Below are 19,987 nucleotides of genomic sequence, written 5' to 3'. Positions count from 1 at the left end.
TGTATGCTGAAGGCATGGAACCTGCTTGCAATTCTCTCTCTCCTTCTCTTTCTGCCCCTCCTCACTCATGCTCATGCTTTCTCTCTCTCTCAAAATAAATACATCAATTAATTTTAAAAAATAAAAATAAGTATCAGTTCCACAATATTTTATAATATTAATTTCAGAAATTCAGAAATAAAATCATAAAAGACTCTTAAATACAAACAAAACACTGGGGGGTTGGTGGAGAGGTTTTGGGTAGGGGGGATGGGCTCAACTGGTGATGGGCATTAAGGAGGGTACTTGTTGGCATGAACCCTGGGTGCTACATATCAGCGATGAATCAATAAATTCTATCCCTGAAATCATTATTACACTATATGTTAACTAACTTGAACTTAAATAAAATTTTTAAAAAATAAGTTAGAGGAAAACAAACAGAAGTTCTGCAGAAACCTCAGGCATCTTTATGATCCAAATTTAGTGAGAGCGTGTTCATTAGAGCTAGTACCTAGAAAAAAATATAAACATTATTTTTAACTAATATTGAATCAAAGTTTACAAGGCATTTTAATAGGTATTATTTCTGTAATATAGTATATGAACTATAATTCTATATTTCACCCTCTCCCCCAATCTTTACTACCCACTTTATCTGTATTTCCCCCCAACCACGAGTTTTATCTGTATTTATTTAAATCATATATGGCACAAGGTAAAAAGATCTAGCTAGCTAAGCATAGTGGGTGTGTATGCATAAAGTTTCATTACCCATGTTTGGCAGGTAAGGAAACTGAAACTCAGAGAGTTTAAATGAATATGTCCAAGGCTACACACCTCACTAAATTAAAGAGCTGAGATGCATACAGGGATGATCTGACCCAAGCTCTGTTTACCAAACCACACATCTTTTCTATGATATACCATCCAAGTTAATGCAATGCTTTGCCCAAGATAATAAACTAGTATAAAATATCACCTCATATTGTACTAGGCTCTCCCTCCAGCTGCAGTATGAACCTTTCAAGTTTTCAGATGTAAACATGGGACGACCAGTCTGATTGGCCTGTCTGCACTCATGCCTGTGATGAGTCCAATGCCTGGCCAGTGGTGTTCATCTTGGCTGACAGCAAAGCCACGCGAGTGCACACAAACCCACAGAATTCCTCAATCTGTCTTCCTAGTGCTCTGCTCATTCTCTAGTCCTCACCCAAGGTCCATTAACATGCACATTAGGCTACTGTCCAAAGGAATTTGTTGGACATCAATTTAGGAACTGGGACTTTCTCTTATCCTAGTGGACTCCCTGGTATATAGAGGATGTTTATTAAGAGCAGCTGAATTGCTCAAAATGAGGGATCCATGGATTGGAACATGTACGTTTATATTATACTCAGTATTTTTGGTATTGTAGTCATAACATTCCTAGCAAGATTTGATCTATAATGACATCATGAAACGGACTTTAAAATCTAGGGGTGCCTGGGTGGCTCAGTCAGTTGAACAGACAACTTTTAATTTCAACTTAGCTCATGATCTCATGGTTGGTGGGATGGAGCCCCACATCCAGCTCTGCACCAGCATCATGGGAGTCTGCTTGGGATTCTCTCTCTCAAGCCCTCTCTGCCTCTCCCCCACTCATGCTTGCTCTCTCTGTGTCTCTATCTCTGCCCCCCCCCTCAAAATAAATAAATAAACATTTTATTTAATTCCAGATGTATCAGGATATTTCCCACCCCAGCCACTCAAGCCAAGTAAGGGAAGCTTCAGGGAAACCTCTCAGAAGGCTTAATGTGCAACCCCTGAAGTTTGGAGGACACAGAACCTGGAGGCTGACTAGTCTGGAAACAATCCAAATCTGTGAAGCTTGCAGGAACTGCTGCCTTTTATGGCCAAGGACAAGAGAGGGCCAGGGTGGAAGCAGCCTGTACTGTCAGAGTTTATGGGACAGACAAGCCAAGTGTGTCCTTTGAGCCACAACGGATGCCAAGGAAAGTAGGAGGACTAGAGTTGGCATCAAAGGGCCATGCCCAAGTGGTCACCATCCAGGGTCAGGGGACTCCAACAGAAAGAACAAGGGCCAGAGCCAGCCAGAGGCTACATCTTTGCCAGAGAACAATGCTAGAATAGAGGTCTCTAAAGAACCAAAAAAAAATTATCCCAACGGCCACTCAGAGGGCTACAAAGTCATATGACCACTATACTAATTAAGAAAGACTTTGAGTCATCCTTCTCCTCCTCTTCCTCACCTCACCCTAACCATGAGAAATATGTAGGACAAGGTAGAATACAGAAAGCAAAGACAGACTCCATCCCCCTCTTTCCCCACTGCAGATTTCTGAGCCTGAGTCAGGCTGGGAGTTATAGGGTGAAGACAGGGGAGGATCTTTAAATTGAATAAGAGATTGAATGCTTGGGGCACCTGGGTAGCTCAGTCGGTTAAGGATCCAACTCTTGATTTTGGTTCAGGTCATGATCTCACCATTCGTGAAATCAACCCCTCATCAGGTTCTGTGCTGTCAGCTCTGTACTTGGGATTCTCTCTCTCCCTCTCTCTCTGCCCCTCCCACCCTCGCTCATGTGTGAGTGCACACGCACTATCTCTCTCTCTCTCTCTAATATAAAATAAACATTTTTTAAAAAATCAATCTTATAAAGAGAGAGAGAGAGAGAGAGAGAGAGAGACAGAGAAAGATTCAATGCTTGACATTCCAGATACTAGGCTTCCAAGTTGAGTACTTTTTCTGAGCATTGTGCTACTTACTCATGGTGACCTGCTGTTTTCATATATATTATTATATAGTATATATGCTAGACCACACAGTGTAGAGCTTAGGATATCTGACTAAGGAGGCAAAGAGATGTAACCTTGGGCAAGTTACTTAACCTCTTTAAGCCTCAGTTTCTTCACAAGCAGAAAGAGAATACCATAGCACTATTTGGTCAGATAGCTGTGGAAATGTGGTAGTACACATGAAGCAGTAATTGATTCATGCATTTAACCAATCTTTTTGAATACCTACTATATTCATTCCCTCAAGCTGCCAAAACAAACTACCAAAAACTGGGTGGCACAGAACAGAAACTTAATGTCTCGTGGTTCTGGAAGCCAGAAGTCTGAAATCAAGGTGTCAGCAGGGCCCTGCTCCCTGTGAAGGTGTTAGAGAAGGATCTTTACCAGTCCTCTCTCCTAGCTTCTCTCAGTAACTTGGCTTGGGGCAACAGAACTTCAGTCCCTGTGTGTATGTCTATGCCCAACTTCTCCCTTTCGTAAGGGCACTGATCATACTGAGTTAGGGGCCATCTCCAGTATGACCTCATCTTAACTAATTACATCTGCAACAATCCTATTTCCAAATAAGCTCACAATCTGAGATAATGGGGATTAAAACGTAAACATATGAATGTTTAAAGTACATAATTCAACACATAGTGCCTATTTCGCACCAGACACTTGCACCAGACACTTCTAGGCACTGGAAGTCCGACAGTGAATAAACTGTACTTAGAGAATTTGTATTCTAATTGGGAAAGTCACACATTACATATACAAATAAACAAGGCAATTCCAGATAGACAGAAAGCTCTGGAGAAAGTAAAATAATAGATTAGAGCAGTGGTCCTTAAACATTTTGGTCGTATGACCCTTTTCCTCTTGGGCTCAAAAACCTTTCATGTATATGGATTATACATTTGTCAATATTTACCATTAGGAAATTTATTTTATCCATTGTTCCAAGTTGGAAACTTGGTGACTTATGTTTAGTATTTCATGTGGAAACACCAAGTTTAATATTAAAAAACTAAATAAATTAATGAGCAGGAAAATGTAAACTTTCAGGGTCAATATTTATAACTCAAAAACATGACTTTTATATCATCATGGCATCTGGGTTCAAGTGATCACTCAAAAATCATGCCTCACCTCACCTAGCCAAATACCTAAGCAGTGTGTACCTATCGGTAGTTAATTAATTGCTACTCACCTCTAAATTTGTCGTTCTCAGCCTAACTGTATCTTAGAAACACTTGGGGAGCTTAAAAATTTTGATAATGAAAAGCCACCCCAAACCATTTAAGTCATAATGTTTGGACATGGGTTCTGCTGGCTATCAGTGTGAATTCCTTACTTCACCACAGATAATTAAGTAAGCTACAGTATCTGTGAAGAACTGAAATCAAACAGGCACAAATGCTATACAGGTGATTATAGGCCAGAATTCAGAACCACTCCTCTATTCTGGATGAATATGAACTCTAACAGGCATGGATTAGTAAAATCACCCTCTCTCAATATTCTGAGAGTCCTCAACCTGACCTTGCTCTGTTCCATGCAATCATTTTTATCTAACATGAAGAGGAACTAGAATATAAACATTGTATTAATTCCACCTGTATATAGACAGTCAAATGATTTCAATGCTGGAAGAAAAAAGTTCAAGTTCAGCTCTCGCTGACTTGGAAGATGCCCAACAATCTGTCCTGCAAAAAGGATGAAATGTCAAATGATGCTGTTTCCTACAAAACCGATTTAGAGCATGGCCTCAAAAGTTAATATATTCAGAACTTTCCTCTGTCCTTAGAAGGTCAAATATTCACAACAGTCATAAAATCTACACGGCCCTGTACCCCAGGATATCTGAGGTTGTAAGAACAAATTATAAAATTAAAGAAAAAGAAATCACTTATTGAAGGAAAGTTAGAGTTTAAGAACAAGTAAGACTTTATGAAGATACAACTAAACAGAGAAACATGTCATTGATACTACCTAAATAGTTGTACCATGCTTTACAACTTATAAAATTCTTTTGCATCTGTCAACTGATGTGAACCTTGCAACATTTGTATTTGGTAACAATTACTCATATTTCCTTCCATTTTCCAGAAAAGGACACAGCGATTACAAGAGGTTAAGTAACAGAGCCAATGTTAATGGCCCCGATAATATGTAAACTCAGGTCTTATTCAGGAAATCTTGAGGCCTTTCAACAGCCTTTCCCTACATGTGGGAATGTGTCAACATTTCTTGAACAGGTTTTCGTTAGATACTACCAACGATAAAAACTTCCTTCCCAGACCAAATAAATGCAAAATCTGTTTTTAAATTTTATCAATACATTACTCCACTTGTAAGTCAGAAAGAGTGACTTAATTCAGTAAAATAGTATTTTTCACCAAAGATTATTGGGCATTTTCTGTTCTTTATTTTCACTAACAATATTTTAAAATCAACAGTTGCACAGTCGAACCAGTTTGGGGGAGATTCCTAGAATGCAAGATAGAATTTTTTAAAACTATTTTTCTCAGTATTGTCTCTAAAGTAAGTCAAATAAACTGTAACTATGAAAAAATCTGGCCCAACAGACATGAATGCAATTATCCCTAGGAGTCAATTCTAAGTCAAATGAAGAGACACGTGGTCAAATTAAGAAAGAACTCTTTAGTATTCCACCTAAAAATCTGACCTGATGAAGAATGTAATAATGGTAACCCATATAAAAGGCAGTGCTTTGAGTAATAGTGATGAATATGAAACCCAGTCAATGCCCCATTTTAAACATTTTAGGGAGGGAGCCAAAACATAAGAGACTCCTAAAAACTGAGAACAAACTGAGGGTTTATGGGGGGTGGGAGGGAGGGGTGGGGGGGGTGATGGGTATTAAGGAGGGCACCTGTTGGGATGAGCACTGGGTGTTGTATGGAAACCAACTTGACAATAAAGTTCATAATAAAAACAAACAAACAACATTTTAAACAACATCTGTGGCTCTTTGGAATTTATAATAATAAAATGATTCTCTTTGGTTTGTGCTCCTGTGTTGAGGCTAAGGGAGAAATAGCCCTCAGAATACCAAAATGGCAGAGGAACCCTCTCCTTTCATATAATTCCCCAAAATAGCAGTCAATTTTTACAGAATCAAACAGCCAAATGAAGAATGGACCAAATAAAAGACCAAGAGCAAAAGAAAAGCAGATGCTTTGGCAAGAAGGCAGCCTATAAATGTTGGTTTCCCAGGATTTTGATAGCAAGAGTGTTTATCGTATTGAAAGCAGAGTCTAATTGAATAAAAGAGTTTTTAAAATAGTGGGCCATTAATTAGGCGGCATGGGGTAAAGCACAGATTCCATAATGTACGAGGCTTCTGGGAGCCAGAGGCAGCACTCATTGATTCTGTCAGGATGCCAGAGGAACGAGAAAGCTGAATGTTTTGCCTCTTCTGGAAACCTACCTGATACATTTGGAAGTGGCTTCCCCATGCATTGCCTCTGTTCAAATCATCCCATAATTACTCTGGCACTGTAAGCTGCGAACTTGGCGGGCTCTGAGAGATATCAGATGTTTTTCTCATGCTTGCTGAACCTCTCTTAGACAAATTTTGCATTGTTTTTTGTGTCAGTTTTATCGTGGAACATCGTGTTGCCATCTGGGAAGGAAAACAACATGGTAGAGGAGCAGCTGGTGAATGGCAATGGACAAATAAACATTGGCAGGCAACCGCTATTAGGTGAGATAAGAGGGAGGGGCAGCCGCCAACACCGATGATCTCTCACCACTGGAACATCTTTCACTGTCCCCTTCTCTCTTATCTTCATTCAAATTCATGGCAATTTTTCACTCAGAGGCTTAAGCTCTCCAAGCGTCAGGTGTTGGGCTTTCTCTTCTGTGTCCAGGAGGAACAAGAGAGATCTATAAAATATCCAACCAATTTAATTTCTCTGCCTGGACAGGACAATGGGCTTCCTGAAGCAAGGGAAAAGCCTCTGATACCTTAACAGAAAGGCTCCCCTGAAGAATGAGAGGGTACCAAAACTCTTACCAAGCTTTTCATGCAATATAGTGGCCTTTATTTGGGCCACACCCAACATCATCAATATTTGTGGCTTTCAAACCCTTAAATATTTTAAGGGCCATATTTATGGCAAAACAATATAAGTAATACTAACATGCCTTTGGGAGCAGGGCAGCAAGGGAAAATAAGTTACACTTGATTGACAGTTATACACCATGCTTTCTTGTTTCCAAGATATAATTTTTCCATTGTAACATTTCTAAAATTGAGATCCACAGAATAGATGTCTAAAAAAATATCTGACAACCTCTAGGCAGCAGAATAAGTTATGAAGTGCCAATAGTCATTATTGCCTGCACATCGGCAAAATGGTAAACATTTGAAGGTGAACATTCATCCAACCACTTCAGTCATGTTATTTTTATTGTTGGAACCAATTTTATTGAATTTTTAACTCAAATTTGGAGTTTAAATTATCTTCAAATTTGGTTTAAAATATCTTCAAAAGATTACACACACACACACACACGTAATATAGCATTAATTTTTCCAATTGTGTTCAATTTACAGAAATTTGTTTCACACAGGCAACGTGATCAGAGGCAACAGAAGCTTCAGGAACCACTCAGAATTGTTTAAATTAGTAGAAATTGGAAGAATGAATCCATGTATCATGGAGACTAACCTTCAGCTAGAACATCTATCTGGCAAAATCTTCCAGCTGACCTTCAATACACAATTCAATTAAGGATAAAATTATATATATTCAATACATATTATATTTGATATATAATTCAATTAAGGAAAAGTTATATATATAAAGTATAATTTATATATATATTACATCATTGTTCTCTTTAGTGGATTATATATTGCATATATGTGATATATTATGTATTGATTATATATCATATGTTTATATGTAATATTTCATATGTATGAATTGAACCAAAAAGTAAATGAAAATGCAAAGTTCTGGAAATCTCGACAAGATTACACTCTAAGTCCTAAAAATGATGCAGTTAAAATCAAGAACAGTGTACCAGTATGTCATTTATAAATGTCAGTGACTAAGAACATTTGAATGCTGAAGTGTAAAAGGCTTAAACACAAATTTTGATTGTGGTAGTTATGAAAATGGCATAAAATTATACTGGCCATTTATTATAAAAAATCATATATAAAAACTGTATACAGTTAATATAGTGTTTCCTCCACCACATACATACAATTGATGGTAATGTTAAAGGAAATATGCTAATGTTCAGAATTACTGAGAATCATCAAATTTATCTCTTTGTTTAGAAAATAAGGTCCTAAGATCCCACAGGTTACTTGTTGCAGAACTCAACCTAGAAATTATGAGCTAACCAGAGAGGCTTCAAAAGAGGGACAATATGATGGCACAAAATGAAAAGCCTTGACCTACAGGATACACCAAATTAGGGCCAGCCAGTAACTCTCTGAAAATAACATTAAAACAAGCTCTCTGGCTGGGGGGGGGGGGGGGGGGGGGGGGGGGGGGGACTCTGCTACTAAATCAATCCTCACTTAAATGACAATGGTTAAACATGACCAAGAAGACTGCTGGGAAAATCTAAGAGACACCAATTCACAAAGAAAACTTCCTAAAAATCTATTTAAATACCTTTCAATATCATTCATGAGAAAGGCCAGAAACTCTCAATGTTTCAGTAATTTACATATGGCCACACTCTTTTGTTAATGTGTTACTCATTCTTCTGACACCTGTCAGGGAAGTATATGACAATTGTTATCACCCTGTTTTGAGCTCCAATGAGATTGAGTTAATTTCATCACATTGTTAATTCAGAAAATTTGAGACCATATGCATTAGTCCATAATCCTTAATCTAAGAATTCAAAAAGATTTTTGCCTATAGACCATTTTTATTCAACATATATGAGAAATTTTGCAGCAGGAAACTACTTTTTTTTTAAGAAACTTTTTTTTTAACGTCTATTTATTTTTGAGAGAAAGAGACAGAGACAGAGCACAAGTGGGGGAGGGGCAGAGAGACAGAATCCGAAGCAGGCTCCAGGCTCTGAGCTGTCAGCACTCGAACTCACAGAACGTGAGAGCATGACCTGAGCCAAAGTAGGATGCTTAACCCACTGAGCCACCCAGGTGTCCCAGGAAACTGTTTTCTAAAGCAAACCCATCATTGTCAAAAAGAAGCTTCAAGCACTTCCTCCTTACTTCTTGAGCATCTACTACATACAGAACACTAGATGGACTCTGCTGTGATACCAGGAAAGGTCATTCTTAGCCCTGTTTTACCAAGCCAATGGAGAAATTGAAACCTAGAAGTGGTAAATAACTTGCCCAAATTTAAGCAGCTCAAAAACCCAGAGAACTATCTCTAAGGCCTATGACCTTAACTGCTACACTGTGATAGAAGGTGTTTAATAATTAAGTACCAAATTAGTAGCATATAAGTGATTGTGACTTTGAAGTCAGCTTGAGTATTCAGGTAAGCCTCTTGGAAGAGCTAGAAAATAAATAGGGCCCTTGAAGGATAAAGAAGATTGACAAAAGGTAGATTTTTGTCAAAAAATCAGCAAATAAATAAAGCTGAGGGGCAACGATTGGACTACAAGAGAGGGAAACTCAGACAGGAATAGTTGGAATTTTGTAGAAGGCCTACAGGAGATGAAACTGGAATTAGAATTACATTCTGGCCAAGGTAGTACAAATCAATTTGTAAATGTTGATGTCCTGTTGGAAGGCTTCCAGGGAGACAGAGCAGAATGGAGAGGAAGTAGTCCCCCTTGATGAGTAAGTCAGTGCCTTCCTGAGAGGGTAATAGCCTCACAGCTCAGGGGGGGCTCAGATGACGGAATGCAAGAAGGCGACATAACTAATATGATCACTGAATGATAAATTAGAGCATATAATTACATGGATATTTTTTACCCCAAAAGACAGGATCTGGTCACTTAATAGGATCAATGAAGAAAGAAGCATATCCCTGGCTACTGAGAAGCACCCAGAGCCACTGTATCTTTGCTTTGTTGAGAGTGAAATAGTTTTGACGTAGCTACAAGTTCATCTTCTGACCCACCAGAATGTCCCTGTTAACAACAGAATTTCATAGGAATTGAGTAAAATATAATCATAACTACCTTGAATTCCAAGAATGCAACAATGGAGCTTTATAAGGTAAAGCTCAGGCTTGGAAGAGTCCAGATTTAAGATGTCCAGGGTAAGAAAATCTTGTCATGTCAACATTAGCAAAAGGGGCACACTGAGTTTGAAAAATAAAGCAATATATTCTATCATGAGTAGCAATTTTTTAAAAAGAGCCTAATACTGCATGCTTACCAACAGAGTCAGGCCTGGGGTAACAGAAGGAGATATGGTGGAGGGTGGGGTGGTGGGCTATTTCCTTCTACAAAGTGGGCATAAGTGGGAACCCTAAAAGTTATAGAATCTGTTTAAACATGGAAGGCAATTTATTCTGACGTCTAAATGGACCACAAGGGGCAATGTCAAGTGTCTTAAGTCCTCAGAGTGGGAGCCTAAATTTTGAGAATGCAAATGCAAGGAACTAAGAACTACTGAACCTGACAGTGGACCCTTTAAACAGGGAATAATATTTTATTTATATTAAAATTCCCAAGCACAATGCCCAGCAAATATTAAGAGTTTAATAAACATTTGGGGTGCGTGGGTGGCTCAGGCGGATGGGCATCCAACCTCAGCTCAAGTCATGATCTCAGTTTGGTTCCCGGGTTCAAGCTCCATGTCGAGCTATGCGCTTACATCGTGGAGCCTGCTTCGGATCCTCTGTCTCCTTTTCTCTCTGCCCTTCCCCTACGCATGCATGCTCTCTCTCTCAAAAACAAACTTTTTTTTTAAGTTTAATAAACATTTGATGGCTAAAGAGAAGCATAATACCCCTTCTAAGATTCCCTTCTGAACTGCAGTAGAGACAGAATAAGCCTTACAACAGGATAAAAAGGACATCACTTAAGTGATGTTATCAGGAGGGCAGGGGGCCCCTTTGTTCCCTGAATGTTTCCAGTAGCCATCATGACAGGCTTATGTAACCGTTGGCTGTCATTTCTCAGTGTTAGGTACCACCCTCTCTCCCTGGTAAATAGTCCTGGAAGCAACAAGCTCATTAAGTACTAACGTGTAACTGGTTTCACTCTCTCAAGCATGAGTGGCATCAATAGCCTAACTTGGAGATGTCAAAAACAAGTCAGAAAAAAAAAAAAAAAGAATGTTCTAAAAAGCAACTACCTACATAATAAATTGCCTTGAGCTCCAAATAGAGAAGACCACATCTTTTGTAATACACAGGCACTACCATATTTTAAAGCAGTAGCAACGTTTGGGTTCCATGGCCCTATGACCCTGCTTTCTTACTCTCTCTTCCCTTTCAATACTCCTTAAACTCAGCTCCAGGAGAGCCCACATGCACAGGCAGCCTCTTCTGGGTAAAAACAGGCTCTACTGTGGTAGGTAAAACTCTTGACTCCAGGTCTTCCTATCCCTTGTCATTCAAGCTACCTGCCATTTATTTGCCCCACCAAATATCAAAGCCTATTACATAGCTACAGTAACTAAAATACTATAGCGCTGGCATAAGAATACACAGAAAAGGGGCACCTGGCTGGCTCTGTCATGGAACCCGCAACTCTTGATCTCTTGGGGTTTTAAGTTCAAGCCTCAAATTAGGTTTAGAGATTACTTAAAAATAAAATCTTTAAAAAATAGACATTAAAAAGTCAATAAGAGGCTTAGAAATAGAAAGTAGTGTTCACTAAAATTTATGTTGTGAAGGTGATAACTCAAATCAGTTTGTGATAAATATTACTAAAATTTTTAGTAATTTATTTGACTTTTAACTCTATATAGTTCTAGTTTACTTAAAAGATACATACAAAAATATAAACCATAAAAAATTGAAGAAAATAAAAAGTAATTTTATTGATGCTGTGGCTTTTTAAGTCTTAAAGTTAGTCAAGAAATTACAGGGGCGCCTGGGTGGCTCAGTCGGTTAAACGTCCGACTTCAGCTCGGGTCATGATCTCGCAGTCCGTGAGTTCGAGCCCCGCGTCGGGCTCTGGGCTGATGGCTCAGAGCCTGGAGCATGCTTCCGATTCTGTGTCTCCCTCTCTCTCTGCCCCTCCCCCGTTCATGCTCTGTCTCTCTCTGTCTCAAAAATAAATAAAACGTTAAAAAAAAAATTAAAAAAAAAAATTACAGAAAAACTTAAATGTGACAATGTAATATTTTGTCTTTTTATCAGAAAACATCTTTAGCAAAATTAAAACTATAATAGACATCTAAATTTTTTTGTAGCAGAACTCTAATTTTCCTTTGGGCTAATACTATGCTCCCTCTTGGCTTATGTAAGTGTGTCCCTATCCCTCCAAAAGTGGGTGATCAAGGTAAATATGGCCATTCCCACATTCTATGTTCCTGGGCAGAATGACTGTTTCAGGAAGGGACACACAGCCATGTCCACCCAGTGAGACTCATTCGAGTACCACAGTGACTGGAAAAGGGAACCTTCCTTCACTGAGTGACTAAGAAAGCTGGATCTCTGCATGGCCATTTTGTCACCAAGAAGAAAGCTATGCCTGAATTATGTCAATCCAGAGGAAATGCAAGCTGAGAGATGGACAGATTCCGAGTCTGGATGATGCTATTAAGCCCCTGAACTCAGCACTACCTAAAGGCAGCTCTCTGGAGCCATCAATGAGCCAGTAAATTCCCATTTTTTTTTAAGCTGGTTTGAAGCTTTCTGTCTCATATAACCAAAAAACATTAAAGAGAAGTAGCTGTAGGGACACCTGGATGGCTCAGTCAGCAGAGCATGCAGCTCTTGATCTGGGGGTTGTGGGTTTGAGTCACGTGTTGGGTGTAGAAACTACTTAAAAATAAAATCTTTATTTTTTTAATGTTTTTGGGGGGGTGGGTGGAGAGAGAGAGAGAGAGAGAGAGAGAGAGAGAGAGAGAGAGATACACAGAGTATGAGCAGGGGAGGAGCAGAGAGAGGGAGACACAGAATCCAAAGCAGGCTCCAGGCCCTGAGCTGTCAGCACAGACCCCGACACGGGGCTCGAACCCACAAACCGTGAGATCATGACCTGAGCCAAAGTCAGACGTTCAACCGACTGAGCCACCCAGGTGCCGCAAAAATAAAATCTAAGAAAGAGAGATAGAGATGTGGCTGCAGCGCCGAGTACAGGAGGCAGAAAGCCGAGTGCTGGCAGCAGCTGGGTGGGCACCGTGGCCAGGACCACTACTATCGAGGCAGTGAAGATGCTGGTTCTGCAGCAGCAGGCCAGTGGTGCAGAGGAAAGGGCTGAGCCCCTGGAGCGGGAAGTGAAGGGGAAAGGTGAGTCTGGGAGCAAGCTGAGGCCGAGGTGGTCTCCTAAAACCGCAGGATCCAGCTGGTTGAGGAAGCCCAGGAGCACCTGGCCACTGCCCTGCAAAAGCTGGAGGAAGCCCAGAAACCTACTACTGAGAACAAGACAGGTATGAAGGCTATTGAAAATGGAGCCTTAAAAGATGAAGCAAAGATGTAACTCCAGAAAACCCAATTCGGACAAGCAGAGCACATTGCGGAAGAGGCAGATCGGATGTATGAAGGAGTGGCCCAGAAGCTGGTGATCACTGAGGGAGGACCTGGAATGCACAGAGGAGTGAAATGAACTGGCAGACTTCAGAGCTGCTGGAAGATGGAGGAGGACATCAGACCTGATGGAGCAGAACCTGGTGTCTGAGAGCTGCTGCAGAGAAGTACTCTCAGAATGGAGACAAATATGAAGAAGAGATAAAGAATCTTACTGATAAACTTAAGCAGGCAAAGACCTGTGCTGAGTGTGCCAAACTAGCGAAGACAAGTGATGATTTACAAGATACGCCAATATGCACCACAGAGGAACACCTCTGTACACAAAGGATGCTGGACCACCTTCTGCCTGACCTAAATGATAGCTGCCCTGCAGCTGCCTCTCCTTGTGACCCCAGCTCCAGCCTGAGGCCAGCATGCCCGAAGCTGGCCTTGAAACTGAGGGCTGATCTCTAACTGGATGACTGCTTTCTCCTTTTGCCGCATCTCCCATCCCAACTCCTGTGTCTTTTTCACCAGTATCTGCCCCTCCCTAGAGATTCCAGTTGGGCTTGAGTCTGAGCATCTCTGGGAACAACATTTAAGGGAATGTGAGCACAATGCAAAGAGTCATTAAAAGCGTGTTACTCATGCGCACTCCCTCTTTCTAAAAAAAAAAAAAATTTTAAATCACTTTTGGGGCATCTGGGTGGCTCGGTCAGTTAAGCATCCAACTCTTGGTTTCAGCTCAGTTCACGATCTGAGTTTGTGGGTTCAAGTCCCACATCAGACTCTGCCCTTGCAATGCAGAGTGTGCTAGGGATTCTCTCTCTCCCTCTCTCTCTTTCTCCCTCCCTCCCCCCCCCTTCTGATGCTCTCTCTCTCTCAAAATAAATAAACTTAAAAAAAAGCATGTTGTGATGTACACATTTTGTAATTACCTTTTTTGTTGATGATGTGGCAACCATTTGTAAAACATTCCAAATACAGTAAACCCTGGTTTGCGAGCATAATTCATTCCACAAACATGCTTGTAATCCAAAACACTTGTATATCAAAGTGAACTTCCCCATAAGAAATAAAGGCAGCTCAGATGATTCAATTCACAACCCAAAAATATTCATATAAAAATGATTACAATACTGTAATATAATAGAAAATAATAAAGAAAATATAAAATATAAAGAAAAATAATCAAACTAACCTGAACTTATGTTTGAAAACCTTAGTGGCTGGTGTGAGGGAGATGGGAAAGGAGGCTTATTGTAGAAGATGACTTTCCCTATCACTAATGGAATCACTGCTACCTATTGGCTCAATGGAATCTTTTTCTGCATGGGGACCACTGTATATGCTCGTACAGATGTTGACTACAGTAAACTAGTAATAAACTCTTGTCATATGCTGTGTTTAAAGTAACTGGCAATAAGGGGCGCCTGGGTGGCTCAGTCGGTTGAGCGGCCGACTTCGGCTCAGGTCGTGATCTCACGGTCTGTGAGTTCGAGCCCCGGCGTCAGGCTCTGTGCTGACAGCTCACAGCCTGGAGCCTGTTTCAGATTCTGTGTCTCCCTCTCTCTGACCCTCCCCTGTTCATGCTCTGTCTCTCTCTGTCTCAAAAATTAAATAAACGTTAAAAAAAAATTTTTTTAAATAAAGTAACTGGCAATAAGGCAACAAAGGAAAGGGTCTATATCTGCAGGCAGCCTGACCTAGAATGAAGCACAGCATTCCTAAGCTTACTCTTGTATGGAAAGACAAAGGATGGTCCATAGGTGTTTTGAAGTGACAAAAAATACACTAGTGCCAGTTGTGAACACCTTCCAACATTCTGAAAAAAACACTGATTTATGCCAAACATCACAGCCTGAGTCACAGCATCCAAGCATAGGAGATGATCACCCACAATCCCACAATGAGAGAAAAGAAAGAGAAAGGGACAGGGAACCAATGGCTCAGTGGTGATCATGTGACATTCAACATCACATACCACTCATATTCCAAGACATCACTCATTTATCAAGTAAAATTTATTACAAATGTTTGCTTATCTTGTGGAACACTCACAGAACAAGTTACTCACAACCCAAGGTTTTACTATAACTTTTCCACAGTTCTGAAGCAGCAGTCTAACCTCTTTCTCACCTTTGGCAAGTAATTTTTCAGCTTAATGCATATTGCCATCTCCACAGAGAAGGAAAAGCCACTAATACAACTGTTTTGATTCTGAAAATTGACAACGGTCTTTTTGAAATAAAGAATCAGTCCCTCCTCATCCCCCCCAAAAAAGAGAATTAAAACTCAAAATAGAGGGGGGGAAAGTGTACTTATACACTGCATAAGAGTGGTAATTTTCTGAATATATAAATTACTTATATAAATTGGTATTTTACCTCATAGAAAAATGAACATTAAAAGGATAAAATGGCTAATAAATATGAAAATTTTTAAATATGCCACATGAATAATCAAAGAAAACTGAAGCATATTTTAGATAACTATTTTTCACCTAAATATTTACCCAAAATTGTGATAATCATTCAACACAGAAGAGAAGCGAAGAGAAGAGAAGAGAAGAGAAAAGTACTCTCAAGCCCTGCTTGTGGGAATATAATTCTGCACAGATACTTTTGTTGGTTGAAAACCTCAGGAGTTTCCCGGATAAAATGTGAAACTGGCCCTCGTACAGAGAGAGCAAGGAGAGACTGAAGAAAGAAGTAAACCATTCCAGATTGGCAGGTGACAGGTTTAAAAGCAACAGAACTTACATACAAGGCTTGTCTTGGGCATCTCCAACATGAGTAGATGTCTGTGCCCAACCACCAGAACCTTAAAGTTTATACAGAGGCCTTTAACTGAGTTCAGTCATGTATACCATATGCAGATGGTCTGAAGAATACACTGTTCTCTCAAAGCTGTGAAAATGGCTCCCACTGTGGGAATGATGGGTAGAACAGACATTGCAAGGACAGGAGAGGGAATGAGAAGCCTCCAGTTGCCTGGGTCCAGCTCTCAGATCAACTGGCAGTCACATTCTCCGATGACCTCCTTCAACAACTTATTAAAGAACTATTGGATTTTATACACACACACACACGTTTAAAGACTCCAACACTTTGTTACAATAATTCCACATTTAAGCATCTTTCCTAAGGAATAATCTGAAGTAAAGATAAAATATTATATATAAAAAACTTCAAAAATGATGTCTTTAAAAATGACATTTATAAAGAGTTTTAAAAGCATAGTTAAAATAGGGGTGTCTGGGTGGCTCAGTCAATTAAGCATCCAACTTCAGCTCGGGTCCTGATCTCATAGTTCAAGCCCTACATGGGGCCCTATGCTGTCAGCACAAAGCCTGCTTTGCATCCTCCGTTCCCCCTCTCTCTTGGTCTCTCCACCGTTTGTGCACATTCTGTTTCTCTCTCTCTCAAATTAAACATTTAAAAAAATTAATGAAAGCATAGTATAATATTTTCACTATATCATTAGGTCAAAAGGCAGTAAACAAACACATTTTCTCAGAAGTAGAGTGACTCTTGTAGGCATAGAATGTCACAGACTCAAGGGCTACTCTAATTGGAAAGGATTTCAGAGGTGATGTAACTCAACATTTCCCCTAACAGAGGTATCACATCCTGTGATCTCTAACAAAGAGTCCTTCCTTCTTTCCTTGAAAACCTGCAGTGAGAGTGGGTGGGGCAGGCACAGAGCTCACTCATACTTGAGGGGCCTCAGAGCTCCAGGTGATGGAGAGTTCCTCATTATAGTGACTCAGCATGTGATGCTGAATTTACTATGCTGACTCCTCTCTTGGTAATTAGCTTTACTCTCTGGAGCAATGAAAATCACATCATGGGAAGATCATGGCTTTACCATGAAGTAGACCAAAATTTGAATCTTGGCCACACATCATACTAATGTTATGATCTTGGACAACAACTCTGAACCTCAGTTTCCTCACTTGTAAAAATAGAGATGATGATATCCACCTCTCAGACAAGTGAAAGAGATCCCATGTACAAGGCACCAAGCATAAGTGCACACAGCCGACACTTAATGAATGTTAATTCTCTAGTCTCTTCTCCTGAGGACTGGGCACACTGCCTAGAATACAACAAGAATTCAAAATTATTTGTTTAATGAATGAGTTTTTTTCAAAGAGCTGCGAATCCACCTATGCAAACAATAATTCACTCCTATTTCCCAACCATATCTTTGAGAATGCAATGAGAGAACGTGAGATGCTCCGTGGAATTTAGAATACAAAATATTTTGGCTTTACTTAGAATCACTAGTCTAATAAAAGGGAAACGAGATCTGATTGGTCCAGTTATTGTTATGGAATCCATGTTGCTTTCAATGATCACTCTCCCTTGATAACTGCTCATATGTACTTAACTAGTCTAGTCAAAAATGATGCTTACAATGACATCAAAATTAGTAGGCTATAGTTTTCAAAATCCTTTTCCTTTCTTTTTTTTTTCTCCATTAGATTTTTTTTGGCCTTTTCACTGTAAACTCTTGAACTGTCAAGAAAAAAAGTGAAACAACAACAAAACAAGAGCAGAAAAAAGCCAGGTGCTCTTAGTGATGACCAAAAGGTAATCAGAAATCATATTCGTTGGTTGTGACATCCTGGAGTATAATGTATCAGGGCCTGAAGACCTGAACTCAAAGCACATCAGTGTTCTCTGTTCCCCCAACTCCCTTGAAATTTGATTCTATTTTCATATACTAAGTTCTCCTCTTTCCAGGAGGGAGATCAGGTATTCAGAGCCAACAGGAACAGAATGTGACTTTTGTTTTCTCTCTTAACTGTTACTATTGCATCAGGTGCCTTTGAAAGGAGTCTCATCCTTCTGGACTCCATGTAGGAGATCTGGCAAGCCTCTCTGGTCTAGCAAATTTCCCCAAATGGTTCATACTGGTTTCTGCCCGTTCACCTTTGGTTATCAGAGTGTGATTTTATTCTTTTAAGATAGGAAGAGCAATAATGATTTTATCTAATATCCTCCCCCTTTTCCTTTGGATTGAAGCAGGATATCAAGTGAAAATTTTCCAGGTTTCCCAGAACTACATCTGATATCGAGGTCAAGACTAAAATATGCTAAGACTCCCATATTCTAATACACAGAATATACCTACAGGATTTACTGACAGACCTCAGTTTAGAACAAGCCTTACTACCAAGTATTACCACCTCTCCCAGTGTAATGTAAAAAGAGAACTTAGAAAGTAGTGAGAAAAGTAGCCTCCTAAGGAGACACTATTCCATGAGGGAGAAGGAGAGTAAATTATCTTGTTACCTAAATTCAAGGGAAGTGGGTTCAAAAGTGATCCATGTTAATAATAGGAAGTGTCTACTTTTCCAAACAAGACATCCAGATGGCTAACAGACACATGAAAAGGTGCTCAAAATCACTGATCATCAGGGAAATACAAATCAAAACCACAATGTGAGACACCACCTCACACCTGTCACAATTAACAACTCAGACAACAATAGATGTTGGAGAGGATGCAGAGAAAGAGGAACCCTTTTACTTTCCTGGTGGGAATGCAAACTGGTGTAGCCACTCTGGAAAACAGTATGAAGGTTCCTCAAAAAACTAAAAATAGAACTACTCTACAACCCAGCAATTACACTAGTAGGTATTTATCCAAAGGATACAAAATGTTAATTCAAAGGGGTACATGCTCCTCAATGTTCATAGCAGCGCTATCAACCATAGCCAAAGTATGGAAAAGCCCAAATGTCCATCGACTGATGGATAAACAAGAAGTGGTACACATATACAATAGAATATTACTCGGTGATCAAAAAGAATGAAATCTCACCATTTGCAACAACGTGGATGGAACTAGAGTGTATTATGCTAAGTGAAATAAGTCAGCCAGAGAAAGACAAATATCATATGACTTCACTCATACATGTAATTTAAGAAACAAAACAGATGAACATAGGGAAAGAGAAGCAAAAATATACAAAAAACAGAGAGGGAGACAAACCATAATAGACTCTTAAATACAGAGAACAAACTGAGGGTTGCTGGAGGGGTGTTGGGTGGGGGGATGGGCTAAATGGGTGATAGATATTAAGGAAGGCACTTGTGATGAGCACTGGATGTTATATGTAAATGATCAATCACTGGGTTCTACTACTGAAACCATTACTAAACTATACGGTAACTAACTTGGATTTAAATAATAAACAAACAAACAAACAAACAGGAGGTGTCTACATGAAGGGAAGTTGGGCAGTTTATTTTCCAGACAGCAATCTGTTTGGCCAGCACACCTGGGCTACCTGAATCATGGAAAGAGAGCTGGAAAGTATGCTGGGAGAAGAGGCAGCCATGAAGCTACCTGCCCCATTATTTGACAGGTCATAGATGGATGACTTTCCAAAGGGTCAATAGACAGGAAAAAAGTTGCTAAATACTAGCTGTCTTTCTAGACTTCATCAAGAAAGCTGACCACCAGGAAAGGGAGACCTTGATTTTGGGTGGACAACTTTAAGAAGCACTAAGGGAGTGGAAAATTAAAGCCAGATTTTTCACATCCAAAACTATGCACTAGGTAGGGAAGGACTTTGGAAACTCTTCAAAGAACCTACATATGA

The 19,987-nt window shown here is 39.7% G+C and overlaps 1 pseudogene; it reads left to right on the top strand.

Annotated features, from left to right (window-relative positions):
• The first annotated feature begins 6,424 nt into the window (after window positions 1–6,424).
• On the top strand, window positions 6,425–13,842 carry LOC109262596 (tropomyosin alpha-3 chain-like; annotated as a pseudogene).
• The last annotated feature ends 6,145 nt before the right edge of the window (window positions 13,843–19,987 follow it).

This window comes from Panthera pardus, unplaced genomic scaffold, assembly GCF_024362965.1.
Source record: "Panthera pardus isolate Hobbes unplaced genomic scaffold, ASM2436296v1 HiC_scaffold_24, whole genome shotgun sequence".
Lineage (NCBI taxonomy): Eukaryota > Metazoa > Chordata > Mammalia > Carnivora > Felidae > Panthera > Panthera pardus.
Note: the sequence above shows the minus strand (reverse complement) of the source record. Positions and strands in the feature narration are given on the sequence as shown.